The 17,314-nt window shown below is 39.0% G+C and overlaps 1 pseudogene across 1 annotated transcript; it reads right to left on the minus strand.

Annotated features, from left to right (window-relative positions):
* Nucleotides 1–838: 838 nt before the first annotated feature.
* Nucleotides 839–3,524, minus strand: LOC105001357 (annotated as a pseudogene). The gene has a single exon (XR_826855.1). The product of XR_826855.1 is annotated as a transmembrane protein 170A pseudogene (transcript).
* Nucleotides 3,525–17,314: the final 13,790 nt, after the last annotated feature.

Here is a 17,314-nt window from a genome sequence, read left to right on the forward strand (position 1 = left end):
TAAACATTTATACCAGAATTAGAAATTTCAGTAGAAAAATAAAATTTAAATAACTTTCTGTGGTACAAATATTTGATCAGTTTGACTGCAGCATTTAGTGAAATACTCTAATACAAAAAGTTAAGCTGACTTTACCACAAGCAGGGTAACAATGCACAGAACAGAAACACATGTACACAGAACCTTCTGCGTGTGGACAGCACCAGGACCTCAACTTCAGGAGATGATCTCCTAGGGAAGGTTGGTGTGCACTGCAGTTGTATTAAGAACTTCATTCAAACCAGAGCAGCTTTTGGAATCAAAAGCTAACATACAATTTAAAGACTTAGGAAACCTAAGAGCTTAAAGATAACTACTTGCATGAACTTTATCTCCCTAGTTGAGACATTTCCTAGGTAATGTTCTGGATTAGTAAATAGTACAATGAGACACCTTTGTCTTGGAATATTCATTACTCATTTGTATTGGATTTAAGTTTACATGAAATGTTTTTCTCCTAAAACCTTTATCTCAAAGAATCCAGAAATCAGCTTTTCATGGTTGGGGGTTTCTCCTTCCCACTAAAAGAAAAGTGGATGCATAGCTGGGGCAGGGGTGGTTTCATGTGTCTCCAGGCAAGTCAGGAGTTGGCAAAACGTCTCAGAAGCTTTATGTGAAAAAATAAAATGTTCAACACAAATGCCAGTACTTTTTCATCTGAGCAACCACCCCCAAATAATTGTGCATTTGAGGTGAGAAATTAAAAAGAAAAAGAAACCCTTAAGGGCAATAAACATTCCTTATAATTCAAATAGTTTCTTCCTGAAAACATTTCAAGCCACAAAGCTCAAGTTATATAAAGTCTATATTCATTTATTCACAGAATGTTCACATACTGGGATGGATGAAACATTCAATAATCTGAAGATCCATTTTATATTTGAAGTTCTTAAAAACAGTGGATAATCAAACAAGAAACAGATGAAAACAAAGACAGCTTTCAAAATGCATTAGTTCTTGTGTTTTGGCTCTAGAAGTGAAGCAACCAAACATTTAAGCCATGGATCAATATGTTGAAAAATTAGTTTTGGGGGAGAGAAGCCCACTGACCCCAACCCATACTCAATTTGTGAAACTCTATCCAAAGGAATGTTTTCAGTGAGAATGCTGAGACATCTTTCAATAGAGATGAAGGAAAACTTCTTAAGCTGAAGGGCTACGTTTCAAAATCCAACTATTGAATTGAAAAATGGAGTCTTGAGCTAAAGACATAAAAATTTGTTTGAAAGACAGATTTGAGCATTGGAGAATAATCTTGTTGGGGAATTTGTAAGGATATTTGCCTGTGTACAACTCCTACAATTTTTCACCTCGTTAGAGTATATCTATTACTGTAATTTTGATAAGTAGTCTAATGGCCTATTAGTTAAAAGAAAATGTCCACTTACTTTTTGGGATCCTTTTTAATTTTTCTCTGTGACCATCTCCTGGCTATTTTTAATCAGAAGCCAGAGTGCATATTGCTTAAATCAAACAGCACTGCACATGACCTTATGGGCAGGTAGCTTCACACTCATAATGAAAACTTTCCTTTTAAAATGTCATATTTAATGACCAGAAACTATTTTGAAAACAGATAACAACAACTGTATTTCATACAAACCAGTTTATGCGGTTAAGGATAAAGTCAGATATTTAATTTTTGCAATCCTTTTTCTTTTGAAGGTCACAGTTTTTAGGCCTTTAGATGAAAAAGAAAGCTAGGCATTCGAAGCAAAATTAAAAGAGCTAAAATTGGGTTTAAAAAAAAAACTCTGATATTTAATTTTCTTTAAGGATATAGATTCTCTTGAAAGGAAATATAAAGGGCACAGTGGAAGGTATATTTGAAAATTAAACTTCAGGCACTTTCTGGGAGTCATACCCACCACTGTAAAATGGGTTGAAGACCCACCACTAGGTAACCACATTAAGACTAGGAAATCAATAACCCCTAATTCCAGTTAAAGCTGCACTTTTACAATTTTTTAAGAGCCATGAGCAAACCAAAGTCACTAAAAAAAAGGTAACAGAATGTTTAAAGTATCTTTCTGTGTGTATGTCTCAATGTCCAGTGAGTATCCTGATCAATATGGCTGAGAATTTTCCATTCAAACTATTTAATAGGGTGTGTTTCCAATTAAACTAAATAAAATCAATAGACTATAAAGTGATAGGAAAAGGTGATACAGGAGTTCTGTGGAAAAATTCTCAATTACCTAGCTTATTTTGAGAAAATGTACAAAACAGGAAATTCACACATCTTAAAATATATAAAATAATCAGAGGTCAAAATAGTTATTCATAAAATGTCACAGCATTCAGGAGTTAGCTTTTATTTATTTAAATAGTGGAACTGAAGCCACTACTTGAGTTATAGGTTTTGTGTGTGTTTTATTTCTCCAAATTTGTTCTCAACGTTATGCTCGACCAAAACCTACTTGGCACTTACTGTCATGAAGATGTGGCAAGGGTTTGCCAAATTTTAATCAAGATTTGATCAAATAAGATATCAGTACAGTTTACTGTGCTCAGAAGTAAACCAATATGTTCTACAGTTTCTCTGAAACACGCAAGGCTGCGTTTTTCTCACAGGACGTTGTAAATTTCAGTGTGAAGGATGCCAACCCAGAAGCACTGCTGACTGGGCTTGGGTAAAGATGCACCTGTAAAACTGCCTGATTTGCATATGTAAAAACAGAAAGAAAAGAAACTTGATTTTTTTTTTTTTTGGTTGAGAACAATGAGTCCAAAAAGATCTTTAATTCCTGGAACTTCAAACTGAAGAAAGGACCAAAGTGTTGTTCTTCATACCGTTTGAAGAACTAAGAAAACGCTACATCCCATAATGTATTATTTTTGAGGATTCTATAAAACCGATTCACCATCATAGCACAAGGGCATGTGCTATAGAGTAGCTAAAATCCGTAAAAAGGAGACCACTACGACACAAAACGTCTGTCCAGTGCCCAAGGTAAGGGCTTCAAACGGAATCATTTCCTTTCCTGCTGCTCGATACACTCCAGCAATTGCTGCACTTGTCAAGATTCCAGCAGTAATTGGTCCCACGATGCCCATCAACAGGATGCTTATAGACATGAACCTACCATATTTGTGATGTCTGAGGGTGAAGAGGGCCAGTAATCCGGCAGGGACGTGAAAGAAGAGAGAAGACACCAGTGCCCACAGGAACACACCATACCACATCTCTGGGAAGGAGCAGAGCGATGTGGAGTTGGGGCACAGCGTCCCGTTGCCCACCCGCGGCACCAGCTTCAGGCTGAGGATCTGCTGCAGGAGCCCGGCCGACGCCCCGCTGCCGCCGCTCCCCTCGCGTTCCATCCCGCCGCCATTCACCGCAGAGGGCTGAGGGAGAGCGTCCGAGGGGCCGCTGAGGGAAGAGCGCCCGAGATGCTGCCGCAGCGCGACCTCGCGTACGGCCTGCTCCGCTCCCCACACCTCCGCAGCCACAGCGTCACCTTCGGCCGGGGCCCTCTTCCTCCTACCCCAACGGCCCTGCATATTGCATTTTAGATGGATGAGTAGATCTTGGACGTTCTAGTCTGGCTGTTTCTAGTGTCTTTCAGGGTATCTGAATCTCTTGTGCCAGCCCTGCACACTGTCTTGATTGTTGAGGAGGACTCCACTTCCTGGAGCGTAGTCCTCATCTTGCCTCTGCCTATCTGGGAAAGGGCTTAATATAAACTTGCTGACTGCAGTCTGATGAACAGCATTCTCAAAATAATGGTATTCTCATTCTGTCCCCTCCTTCCTTCCTAGTCTTCAGACTTCTTCATCACCTACAGGAGGAGATTCTAACATGTTGAATCTTGCATTTAAACTCCCCCCACATTCTATCAGGAATCAGCTTTCTAGCTTTACTATTACTGACTGTCATAAAAGAACCCTTAGTCAGCCCCACTAAATCAATCCAATTATGGTCTCTCTAGAACGTTTTTGCTTTTGGATGTCTGCAATTTTGTTTGTGTCCTTTCGGGATTTGGAATCCCTCCCATGCCCCACCTCCAGCAATCCCCAGTTCATCTATGGAAAGCATACTCTGTTTCAAATTCTAGTTTAAACTACTTCTTGAAACTTTCCTACCAGATTACTGTATTTTTCCACTGAAAAACCAAAACAGTAACAGGAACTGAAATAATGAATCATTATTCTCTATCCAATGGCTCAGAGGGTAAAGAATGCACCAGCAATGCAGGAGGCCCAGGAGACAAGGTTTTGATCCCTGGGTTGGGAAGATCCCCTGGCAGGAGGAAGTAGCAACACACTCCAGAATTCTTGCTTGAAAAATCCCATGAACAGAAGATCCTGGCAGACTACAGTCCAAAGAGTCGCAAAGATTTGGACATGACTGAGAGACTAAGCACAGACACACACAATCATATGGGATTCTTCATATCTCAGTTTAAAGGCCGCCTTCTCAGAGTCACAAGTGACTGAACTAAAGTAGATAACCTTATATTATTTTCTATTATCTATTATTCTATTTTACTTTTTTTGTTCTTAATATAAACCACAAACTGTTTGTTCTTGCAGTGGCAAATATGCTTCCTGAGAACAGGTGCCAGCCTGTTTATTTTATTTTATTTTTTTGCTTTAGCTGCTGGTGCTTGCCATGTGGTAGAAACTCAATCAATTTTTATTGAATGAAAAGTCAGTCATCAAATTCCATTGATTCTGAAATTCCCCTTGAATACAATATTCCTTTCCATTACTGCTTTCTCTCTCATTAATTGAGAAACAATGGACAGTGGTTAAATATGTAGGCTCAGGAGTAAGATGTTTTGATTTTGAATCTTATCTTCAACACACACTACCTATGGAAACTTTAAGCAAATTATTTAACAACTGTATACCTAAGTTTAACATCTGTAAAATGGAGACAATAAGAGCATCTGCCTTGTTATAAGAGTATACATAATTAGGCAAATAATTAGCTTATGAACATTATAAGCATCATCTGTTAGCTATTACTACTTTCCTCATATAAACTATTATCATAGATTCCTAACTATCTCTAATATCTTTACTGCTATCTTCCAAAAAATAAATTTGATTGTATTACTCTGCTACTTAAAAATATTTAATGGTTGTGAACTGTCCCCAGGATGAAGTTCAGCACTTGGCATTGAGCTCAGGGTTCTTCACGGTCCAGCCCCATTTCTTATCACTCAGACCCATGCTCCCATGATCCACTTACTTGGGTTACTTGTCCTTCCGCAAAACTTAACAGCATGCTCTTCCCCAACTTATCTCTTGGCTCATGTCCTTACCTCTGCCTGCAATGCTCCTTGCCCTTTGCAAATGGGCAAAGTCTTATTCTTTCTCCATCCTTCTCTGAACACCCAGTTTTAATATTGCCTGCTCAGTAAAACCCTTTGTGACTCTTCCTAATAATTACAGCAATAGTACAAATAATGACAGTGGCTAAGCTTTTTGAGTACTTACCACATGCAAGCCACAATATTCAGAGTATCCCATTTTATCTTTTTAATGACCTATGAGATAGGGCTAATGCTAGTCTACATTATACAAATAGAAAACCTAGAATTAGAGAAGTTAAATGAAATTAACAATTTTTCTTTAACTAGGACATTAATATACTTTCATTATAGTTCTAGAACCCTGTTACACTATTATTTAAGTGGCTGCCCTCTGCCTCTCTTTCTGCAAAATGAGCCCTTTGTAACTAAGAATGATGTTATTCAACATTTTATTAATATCTGTGGGGCTTGTTGTGATGCTTGGCACATGGTAGGTAGTTAGAAAATGACTTCTCTTGCTTGAATTGTGTTTTCACTAAGATCTCCAAGATCAGTTTTAGACAACTTTCTCTAATAATGTCTAAAGTTTATTTTGAATCTTGGAGCTTGGCTTAAAATGGCTTTACTGACTTTTTTTTTAAAATAAATAATTATAAACCCCCTTTAAGGAAGGGATGAAGAAAACAAGAGAGAGCTACATGGAGCATTACAATTTGTTTTACTTATGTGAAAATCAACTTATATTTCAAGTGATAAAAAGTTCCAACTGTGAAAAGAAATGAAATGCAAACAAAGCATTCATATTCATTTTGTGGTACAAACGAAAGGAGTAAAAAAGCATTTTATTTTGATCAAATTTGTTCTGAGATCTCTATAGGTAATGATGCCCTAAACCAATTTTTACTTTGTATTTTTTGAAACAATAAAATGTAGTTATAGAAAAGTTATTGACATAATAACTCTATATATGATGGATACATCTGTATTCAAAACAATTTATCTCTTATTGGCACAGGGAAAGATTGGGCTTTTTCATCAGAACGTACATGTGCTCAGTAGTCAATTATGTCCAACTCTTTGTGATCCTACATACTGCAGCCTGCCAGACTCCTCTTTCCTTGGGATTCTCCAGGCTAGAATACTGGAATGGGTTGACACTTCCTTCTCTAGGGGATCTTCCCAACCCAGGGACTGACTCCCCATCTCCTGCACAGCAGGTGGATTCTTTTGCAACTATTTCATCAGAACAGACAGATAAAATTTTAAATTCTGTGAAATATCTAATTTATGTGAAAATTTCACTTTTTTTTTTTTTGCCAAAATATGCCACTACAGAGAGGCGTCTGGCAAAGTGAAGCATAACTTAACTATTTATTTTACTGTTCTCAGGGATAGAAATATTAGAAGTACTAATTTGAATTTTGCAAAGGTTTCCATGAAGTTAGGAAAAATAACAAGAACATTGAAAAGAATCAATTTTATTAATTAAGTAAAACTCAGGAAGGCAGTAGAAGTACATTTAACTGAAGTGCAGTTATAAACGAAATTACCAGAATAATTTTTGATCCTTAGACCCACAATTTGGTCTAAGTGGGGCAGGCAAAGAAAAAACTAAATAACTTGCTAGAGACAGGGATTGGGGTTGACTATAAAGGATAGGGGAAAGGAAATGTTGGTAACTATTGACTGAATACTTGTTGCATATCAGACACTCAACTAGGGGCTTTAGCATTTACGTATATGCAATCTCTCATAAAGTGGTGGTGGCGGTTTAGTTGTTCACTTGTTTCCAACACTTTCCACCACCAGGCTCCTCTGTCCATTGGCTTCCCCAGGCAAGAATACTGGAGTGGGTTACCATTTCCTTCTCCAGGGGATCTTCCTGACCCAGAATCAAACCCAGGTCTCCTGAATTGCAGGTGGATTCTTTACTGACTGAGCTACTAGGGAAGCCATCTCATAAACTAGGCATTATTATTATTAGCTCCATTTAATATATGAAAATACCCAAGCTTAGAAGAACTATATAACTTGCCCAAAGACACATAGCTAGTAATAACTAGTTGAGACCAGGACTGACTCCAAGGGTTGTACTTTTAACCATTAGGTCATAAGAGAGTCAAGAGGCCAAAAGGTGGCCTCTAGAGGTTCTATGTTCAGCTTTGAAGTGAAAAGTGAAAGTCTTTGTTGCTCAGTCGTGTCTGACTCTGCAACCCCATGGACTGTAGCCCGCCAGGCTCCTCTGTCCATGTAATTCTCCAAGCAGGAATACTGGAGTGGGTAGCTATACCCTTCTCCAGGGGATCTTCCCCATCCAGGGATCAAACCTGGGTCTCCTGCTTTGCAGACAGATCCTTTACCATCTGAGCCACCAGGGAAGCCCATGTTCAGGTTTCAGTTCCGTTCAATTCAGTCGCTCAGTCGTGTCCAACTCTTTGCGACCCCATGAATCCCAGCACACCAGGCCTCCCTGTCCATCACCAACTTCCAGAGTTCACTCAAACTCATGTCCATCGAGTTGGTGATGCCATCAAGCCATCTCATCCTCTGTTGTCCCCTTCTCCTCCTGCCCCCAATCCCTCCCAGCATCAGAGTCTTTTCCAATGAGTCAACTCTTCGCATGAGGTGGCCAAAGTCTTGGAGTTTCAGCTTCGGCATCAGTCCTTCCAATGAACACCCAGGACTGATGTCCTTTAGAATGGACTGGTTGGATCTCCTTGCAGTCCAAGAGACTCTCAAGAGTCTTATCCAACACCACAGTTCAAAAGCATCAATTCTTCGGTGCTCAGCTTTCTTCACAGTCCAACTCTCGCATCTATACATGACCACTGGAAAAACCATAGCCTTGACTAGATGGATCTTTGTTGGCAAAGTAATGTCTCTGGTTTTCAATATGCTATCTAAGTTGGTCATAACTTTCCTTCCAAGGAGTAAGTGTCTTTTAATTTCATGGCTGCAGTCACCATCTGCAGTGATTTTGGAGCCACCAAAAATAAAGTCTGACACTGTTTCCACTGTATCCCCAACTATTTGCCATGAAGTGATGGGACCAGATGCCATGATCTTAGTTTTCTGAATGTTGGGCTTTAAGCCAACTTTTTCACTCTCCTCTTTCACTTTCATCAAGAGGATCTTTAGTTCTTCTTCACTTTCTGCCATAAGGGTGGTGTCATCTGCATATCTGAGGTTATTGATATTTCTCCCTGCAATCTTGATTTCAGCTTGTGCTTCTTCCAGCCCAGCGTTTCTCATGATGTACTCTGCATATAAGTTAAATAAGCAGGGTGACTATACAGCCTTGACGTACTCCTTTTCCTATTTGGAACCAGTCTGTTGTTCCATGTCCAGTTCTAACTGTTGCTTCCTGACTTGCATATAGGTTTCTCAAGAGGCAGGTCAGGTGGTCTGGTATTCCCATCTCTTTCAGAATTTTGCACAGTTTATTGTGATCCACACAGTCAAAGGCTTTGGCATAGTCAATAAAGCAGAAATAGATGTTTTTCTGGAACTCTCTTGCTTTTTTGATGATCCAGCGGATGTTGGCAATTTGGTCTCTGGTTCCTCTGCCTTTTCTAAAACAATTCATGGTGGTTCTATTTAAGATCATTAGATTCAACATAAGAAATTCAACAAATAGGCCATTGAGAAAAATATATCTAGTTAAGACTGATCACTACTGGTGTTGGGGACCTTGGAAAGGCCTCCATATTTTAGATATGCTTTTTAGACAATAAGAAAATTAACTGCACAAATAGGAAGATTAAGGTGTACATATAGAATCATATAATTTTTGATAAGTGTAAAAGCCTTATTGTCAAAACCATTATAAAGATACAGTCTTGACAAAATTCTTAAAAATCTTCTGAGGAGGTAATTTACAACCTTCTTAAAAAACATTAGGATAATGAATTTCTTTTGATATCTATCTCAAATTTATCAGATTCAAATTAAACCCCCTGATTTCCTTAAGTATAAACGATGACCATTTGCCCATCCATATACATTCAAGGAAGCTATATAAAATACTGAGTATAACTTGGCAGGGATGTGGTGACATTTGGGTGAATTCAGGCTCATAACTGAAGGTAATCTTTAGGTTGGTGAAATATTTTGTAAGTCTCAAAGAATTTCTCAGAATTATCTGAAGGTCTGGGTAATCTATATTTATAGATTATTCATGCCTCTTCACTTTTTTCCTTGTCCCTTTGGCTGACTGCCCCATACAACAGCTTTGCTTATTTGCAGTTCAAATCTATCCGTCTTGCTATGTGTTAGCTGATGTGGTTTAAAATATCTGTTAGTAGTTAAAACAATCTAGGTCAACCCTGTAGCTCAGACAGTAAAGAATCTGCCTGCAATGCAGGACACCCAGGTTCAATCCCTGGGTCAGGAAGATCCTCTGGCGAAGGGAATGGTAACCCACTCCAGTATTCTTGCCTGGAGAATTCCATGGACAGAGAGGATCCTGGCAGGCTACAATCTGTGAGGTTGCAAAGAGTTGGACACAACTGAGCAACTGACACTACTACACTAATTAAAACAATACTTAATAAAAATAAAATTATATATCACACATAGAATTATCATTTTAAAAGTCCCCACTTTTTCATACTAACAGACTTATTTTGCTTTAACATACCATGCCACTTTCTTTTATTTTTAAAAATTTATTTAATTAGAGGATTCTTTTTAATTTTTAATTCATTAATTTAATATTGATTTTATTTATTATTTAGCTGTGCTGAGTCTTAGTTATAGCACACAGAATCTTCCTTTGTTTTGGCATGGAGGGTCTTTTAGTTGCAACATGTGGGATTTTTAGTTGCAGCATGCAAACTCTTAGTTGAGGCATGTAGAATCTAGTTCCTGGCTCAGGGATCAGTCTCTGGGTCCCCTGCATTGGGAGTTTGGAATCTTAGCCCCCATGTTACTTTCTTTTAGATTAATTCACTGAATTTGGGTCTTCACCAACTGTCATTTTTGTTTTGTAAGAATAACTTGGTATGTAGTTTTCACTCATGTGTTTTATCTTTTTTTGAATAGGATTTATTTCTTCTAAAAGATTTGGGTTCATAGCAAAATTGAGTGGAAGTAAAGTTCCCTTATATTTTCTGTCCCCTTCCCTGCTCCATGTACACCCACTTCTCCACTATTGACATTCTCTGTATCACAGTGGTACGTTGGCTATAATTGGTGTAACTATATTAACACCCAAAGCCCATAATTTACATTAGGGTTCATTATTGGTATGGTACATTCTATGGGTTTGGACAAATGAATTATGACTTTTTTTTTTTTTTTTTACAATGTAGTATCATATAGAACAGCATGAAAAGGCAAAAACAGTTATGACAAGGCAAAAAGATAGGACACTGAAAGATGAACTCCCCAGATTGGTAGGGGCCAATATGCTATTGGAGATTAGTGGAGAGATAACTCCAGAAAGAATGAAGAGCAGAGCCAAAGAAAAACAACACCCTGTTGTGGGTGTGACAACACCCTGTTGTGGGTGATAGAAGCAAAGTCCGATGCTGTAAAGAGCAATATTGCATAGGAACCTGGAATGTTAGGTCCATGAATCAAGGCAAATTGGAAGTGGTCAAACAGGAGAGGGCAAGAGTGAATGTTGACATTTTAGGAATCAGCGAACTAAAATGGACTGGAATGGGTGAATTTAACTCAGATGACCATTATATCTACTACTGTGGGCAAGAATCCCCTGGAAGAAATGAAGTAGCTATCATAGTCAACAAAAGAGTCTGAAATGCAGTACTTGGATGCAATCTCAAAAATGACAGAATGATCTCTGTTCATTTCCAAGGCAAATCATTTAATATCACAGTAATCATTTCATGGGAAATAGATGGGGAAACAGTGGAAACGGTGTCAGACTTTATTTTTTTGGGCTCCAAAATCACTGCAGATAGTGATTGCAGCCATGAAATTAAAAGATGCTTACTCCTTGGAAGGAAAGTTATGACCAACCTAGATAGCATGTTCAAAACCAGAGACATTACTTTGCCAACAAAGGTTTGTCTAGTCAAGGCTATGGTTTTTCCTGTGGTCATGTATGGATGTGAGAGTTGGACTGTGAAGAAGGCTGAGCACTGAAGAATTGATGCTTTTGAACTGTGGTGTTGGAGAAGACTCTTGAGAGTCCCTTGGACTGCAAGGAGATCCAACCAGTCCATTCTGAAGGAGATCAGCCCTGGGATTTCTCTGGAGGGAATGATGCTAAAGCTGAAACTCCAGTACTTTGGCCACCTCATGCGAAGAGCTGACTCATTGGAAAAGACTCTGATGCTGGGAGGGATTGGGGGCAGGAGGAGAAGGGGACGACAGAGGATGAGATGGCTGGATGGCATCACTGAATCGATGGACTTGAGTCTGAGTGAACTCCGGGAGTTGGTGATGGACAGGGAGGCCTGGCATGCTGCGATTCATGGGGTCACAAAGAGTCAGACATGACTGAGTGACTGAACTGAACTGAATCTAAGTCTATGCCCCGACCAGTAATGCTGAAGAAGCTGAAATTGAATGGTTCTATGAAGACCTACAAGACCTTCTAGAACTAACACCCAAAAAAGATGTCCTTTTCATTATAGGGGACTGGAATGCAAAACTAGGAAGTCAAGAAATACCTGGAGTAACAGGTAAATTTGGACTTGGAGTACAGAATGAAGCAGGTCAAAGGCTAACAGAGTTTTGCCAAGAGAAAGCACTGGTTATAGCAAACACCCTCTTCCAACAACACAAGAGAAGACTCCACATGGACATCACCAGATGGTCAATACCAAAATCAGATTGATTATATTCTTTGCAGCCAAAGATGGAGAAACACTATATAGTGGCTCAGATCATGAACTCCTTATTGCCAAATTCTGACTGAAATTGAAGAAAGTAGGGAAAACCGCTAGAATAGTTTCACTGCCCCAAAAGTTCTCTGTACTTTGCTGATTCATCCCTCCCTCCCCCTACTGCTGCTGCTGCTGCTAAGTCGCCTCAGTCGTGTCTGACTCTGCGCGACCCCATAGACGGCAGCCCACCAGACTCCCCGGTCCCTGGGATTCTCCAGGCAAGAACTGGAGTGGGTTGCCATTTCCTTCTCCAATGCATGAAAGTGAAAAGTGAAAGTGAAGTCGCCCAGTCATGTCCGACTCTTCTCGACCCCATGGACTGCAGCCCATCAGGCTCCTCCATCCATGGGATTTTCCAGGCAAGAGTACTGGAGTGGGGTGCCATCACCTTCTCCAGTCGCTGGCAATTACTAATTTTTTAAAAGTTTCTGTGGTGTTGCCTTTTTAGAATGTTGTATAGTTTGAAGTATATATTGATTGTATGCAGTGTTTAAAAATTGGCTTTTCATTTAGTAATATACATTTAAGATTCTTTCATGTCTTATTATGGCTTGATAGCTCATTTATTGAAAATTTCAGCACTGAATGATACTCCAGTGTGTGGATGTACCACAATTTATTTATCCATTCACCTACTGAAGGGTATCTTGGTTGTTTCCAAGTTTCAGCAATTATGAATAAAGCCACCATAAACATTCACATACAGGATTTGTTATGGACATAAGCCTTCAGCTCATTTGGATAAATAAAATACTAGGGAGCACAGCTGCAGAGCTGTGTGAAAAAAGTGCATTAAATTTTTAAAGAAACTGTCAAACTGCCTTCCAAAGTAATTGTTTTTGCATTCCCACCAGCAGTATGTGAGAGTTCCTCTTGCTGGACATCTTTGCTAGCATTTGGCATTGTCAGTTTTGGGATTTTGGCCATTCTAATAGGTGTATATTGGTATCTCATTGTTGTTTTAATTTTCATTTTTCTGATAACCTATGATGTGGAACATCTTTTCTTATGCTTATTTTCCACCTATGTATCTTTTCTGGTGAGGTGTCTGTTCAGGTCTTTTGCCCATCTTAAAATCTGGTATTCATTTTCTTATTTTCTTTCTATATTTTGGATAACAGTCTTTAACACAAGTATCTTTTTCAAATATTTTCTCCTATTTTCTATTTTTAATATAAAACTTTCCCATGATTTCTATAGTTACTCTTTTCTCCAGTTGATACTCTTTATTATTTAAGTTTCTTTGAAACCTCATTTATTTACATGTTTATCCAAAATACATTCATTGAGCACTTTTTACTTATTATATCCTAGATCATGGGAATACAAGATGAAGAAGGCATGTTCCTTGGCATCGAAGAATGCAATCAGTTCATTATTAGAGACAATAAAACAAGTGCTGCAATAGAAATACATGTAGGGTGTTATGTCAGCAAAAGACAACTGTGATTCTTTCGGGAAAAAAATAGGGTTAAATGAATGGCAACAATAATAGCAATAATATCTGAGATTTATTCAGAAGTTCTTAACTTGTACCTGGCACTATAGCCAAGAGTTTTATATACATTGTCGTATTTAAAGTTGACAGTAACTGTGTGAGGCTTATATACTTTAATCTCATTAAATTAAGATTTCAGTTTAATGAAGGACAACATGGACCAAGTTGAAAGACCAATGACAGGAGGGGTAGAATATATCTGCAATGTCTAAAACCAGTAAAGGGTAAAATATCTTTGTGGGAGCTCCTGCAAACAAACAAGGAAAAGCTAGAAAACACAACTGTAAAATGGGCAAAGAATATGAACGTGTGATTTACGAAAGAGAAACTCTAAATGGTTAACAAGCATATGAACACATGCTCCAAAGCATTAGTACTTAGACAAACGCAAATACATATTAAAACAATATGTTTTGCCCCTCTTAGAATGGGGGGAAAAAAGGAGAGAGAAATGGGGAAATGCCAACTGGGGCACAGGAATGCTCATGCACTGTTGGTAGTAGTCTAGATGGAGCACCAATTTTGGAGAGAAATCTGGTTTTGCTGTGTAAAATTAAATACATATGTCTTTCCCTAGTGGCTCTACTCCTCCTTGTTGCTCATAGAATCCTAGCTTTTACTGGAAGCAGTGTTACCAGCCACCAAGGACAAATAGTGATTGATTTTGCTTACTGTTAACCCTATGTCCCTTTATCATGACCAAACCTTGGATAATCACAAGTCACAGGAAGTCTGCTAGGAGGCTATTAAAATAGTCTTTCTTGATATGCAAGGATATGATATTTGGAGCTTCAGCAGTTATCCTACCGTGAGAATCAAACGAGAATCCCAAAGTCAGTATGCTGAGACGGCAGAACAAGAAGATTCTTCGTCTTGGAAGAGCTCATTGTGTTTGCAAACCGACCTTGAAACCACCTTTCAGTAGACTGCTTGTCTTGCCAGGTAATTAAATATCCTTAAGGTTTAAATCACTTTTGCTGGGAGTTTCTGTTGCTTTTGGGCAAAATTATCCATGCTGATGCAGTGCTCAATTGTTTGTTGAGTGAATAAATACTGGTTGTGATAATTATCACAGAACAAACTGTTCTTAGTCTCTATTTCTTTAATGAGAGTTTTAAAAAGTGACAAAAGATTGCCCATGTAGCTCAATATAAGAAAAAAACAAAGATATATAAAAAAAATGGGTGGAAGATCTAAATAGACATTATTCTAAAGGTCTATTGACAGATGGCCAACAAACATGTACAAAGATGCTCAACATCACTAATTATTGGAGAGATGCAAATCAAAACTACAAAGAGGTATCACCTCACACCGGTCAAAATGGCCACCATCAGAAAATCAACAAATAATAAATGCTAGAGAGGGTATGGAGAAAAGTACACTGTTGGCTGGAATGTAAATTGGTACCGCCACTATAGAGAACAGTATTGAGATTCCTTAAAAAGCTAAAAATAGAACTACCATATTACCCAGCAATCCTAGTCTTGGGTAAATACCTGAAGAAAACCGTAATACAAAAACATATATGTACCTCAACGCTTGGTGCTTTCCCTGATGGCTCAGTGGTACAGTATTCCTGCCAATGCAGGAGATGCAGGTTCAATCCCTCGGTCAGGAAAATCCCCTGGAGGAGGAAATGGCAACCTACTCCAGTATTCTTGCCTGGATAATCCCATGGACAAAGGAACCTGGTGGGCAACTGTCTATGGGGTTGCAAAGAGTCAGACATGACTGAGCATGTATGCACCTCAATCTTCATTGCAGCACTATTTACCATAGCCAGAACATGGAAGCAATGTAAGTCTCCATCAACAGAGGAATGGATAAAGAAGATATGGCACATATATCAGTAGAATATTACTCAGCCACAAAAAGGACAAAATAATGCTCTTTGCAGTGACATGGATGGACCTAGAGATAGTCATACTGAATGAAGTCAGACTCAGAAAGACAAATAGCATATTGCTTATATGTGGAGTCTTAAAAAAATGAGGGTACAAATGAAGTTATTTACAAAAACAGAAGTAGGGTCAGAGATGTAGAAAACAAACTATGGTAACCAGGGGATAAGGGGAGGAGGGATAAATTGGGGAGATTGGGATTGACAATATACACACTGCTGCTGCTAAGTCGCTTCAGTCGTGTCCGACTCTGTGTGACTCCATAGACGGCAGCCCACCAGGCTCCCCTGTCCCTGGCATTCTCCAGGCAAGAACTGGAGTGGATTGCCATTTCCTTCTCCAATGCATGAAAGTGAAAGTGAAGTTGCTCAGTCATGTTCAACCCTCAGCGACCCCATGGACTGCAGCCTTCCAGGCTCCTCCATCCATGGGATTTTCCAGGCAAGAGTACTGGAGTGGGGTGCCATTGCCTTCTCCAATATACACACTGCTGCTGCTGTGAAGTCGCTTCAGTCGTGTCCGACCCTGTGCAACCCCATAGACGGCAGCCCTCCAGGCTCCACCGTCCCTGGGATTCTCCAGGCAAGAACACTGGAGTACGATATATAAAATAGATGACTACTAAGGACTTACTGTGCTTTCCTGGTGGCTCAGACAGTAGAATTCACCTGCAATGTGGGAGACCTGGGTTCGATCCCTGGGTTGGGAAGATCCCCTGATGGAGTGCATGGCAACCCACTGCAGTATTCTTGCCTGGCGAATCCCCATGAACAGAGGAGCCTGGTGGGCTACGGTCCATGGGGTTGCAAAGAGTCAGATATGACTGAGAGACTAAACACACACAATGGCTTACTGTAGAGCACAGGAAACTACTCAGTGCTCTGTAATGGCCTATATGGGCAAAGAATCTAAAAAAAGTAATGGATATATGTATACGTAAAACTGATTCACACTGCTGTACACCTGAAACTAACACAACATTGTAAATCAGCTATACTCTGATGAAACTTTTTCTAAAAAGTAGCATGAAATAAGCAATGCAGCTAGCATAATACTAGAATATATTGTTGGTTATGAAAATAGATACACTAGATCCTGCACTTGTTTCCTAGGGCTGTCATTACAAATGACTACAAACTAGGTGGTTTAAAACAATAGAAAATTCCTCTCATGGTTCTGGAGTCTGGAAGTTGGAAACCAAAATACTGGCAGTACTATGTTCCTTCTGAAGACTCTGGGAAAGCATGAATCCTTCCTTGCTTCTTCCTAGCTATTGGTGGCTCCTCCTGATCCTTGGTTTTCCTTGGCTTTTAGTTGCCTTCCTCTATCATGGTACATAGCTTTCTTATCTATGTGTGTCTCTCTATGTGCTTTCCTCTTTATAAGAATAAAGGCATAAGTAATTGGACTCAGAGGTCTTCCCTAATCCACTATGTTCTTACTTGATCACATCTGCAATGAAACTCTTTTCAAATAAATTCATATTCTCAGGTTCTAGGCATTCAAGAATAATTGGGAGGACAATATGTAATTCACCACAGATCCAAAATACTTAAATTTCATCTAAAACAGGGATATCTGAATTTTAAATCTCCCATTTTATTATAACACTGAAATCTTTATTCACAGCCTCTCCTATTTGCAATTTAGCTGATATAAATCTGTTACAAATAATGTAAATTCTTATTACATTACTATTCTAAGCCAATTCTACAGTATGCTACTTTGTTATTGAATATAGGCACATTTATGCTG

The sequence above is a fragment of the Bison bison genome, unplaced genomic scaffold (assembly GCF_000754665.1).
Source record: "Bison bison bison isolate TAMUID 2011002044 unplaced genomic scaffold, Bison_UMD1.0 scf7180017864382, whole genome shotgun sequence".
Lineage (NCBI taxonomy): Eukaryota > Metazoa > Chordata > Mammalia > Artiodactyla > Bovidae > Bison > Bison bison.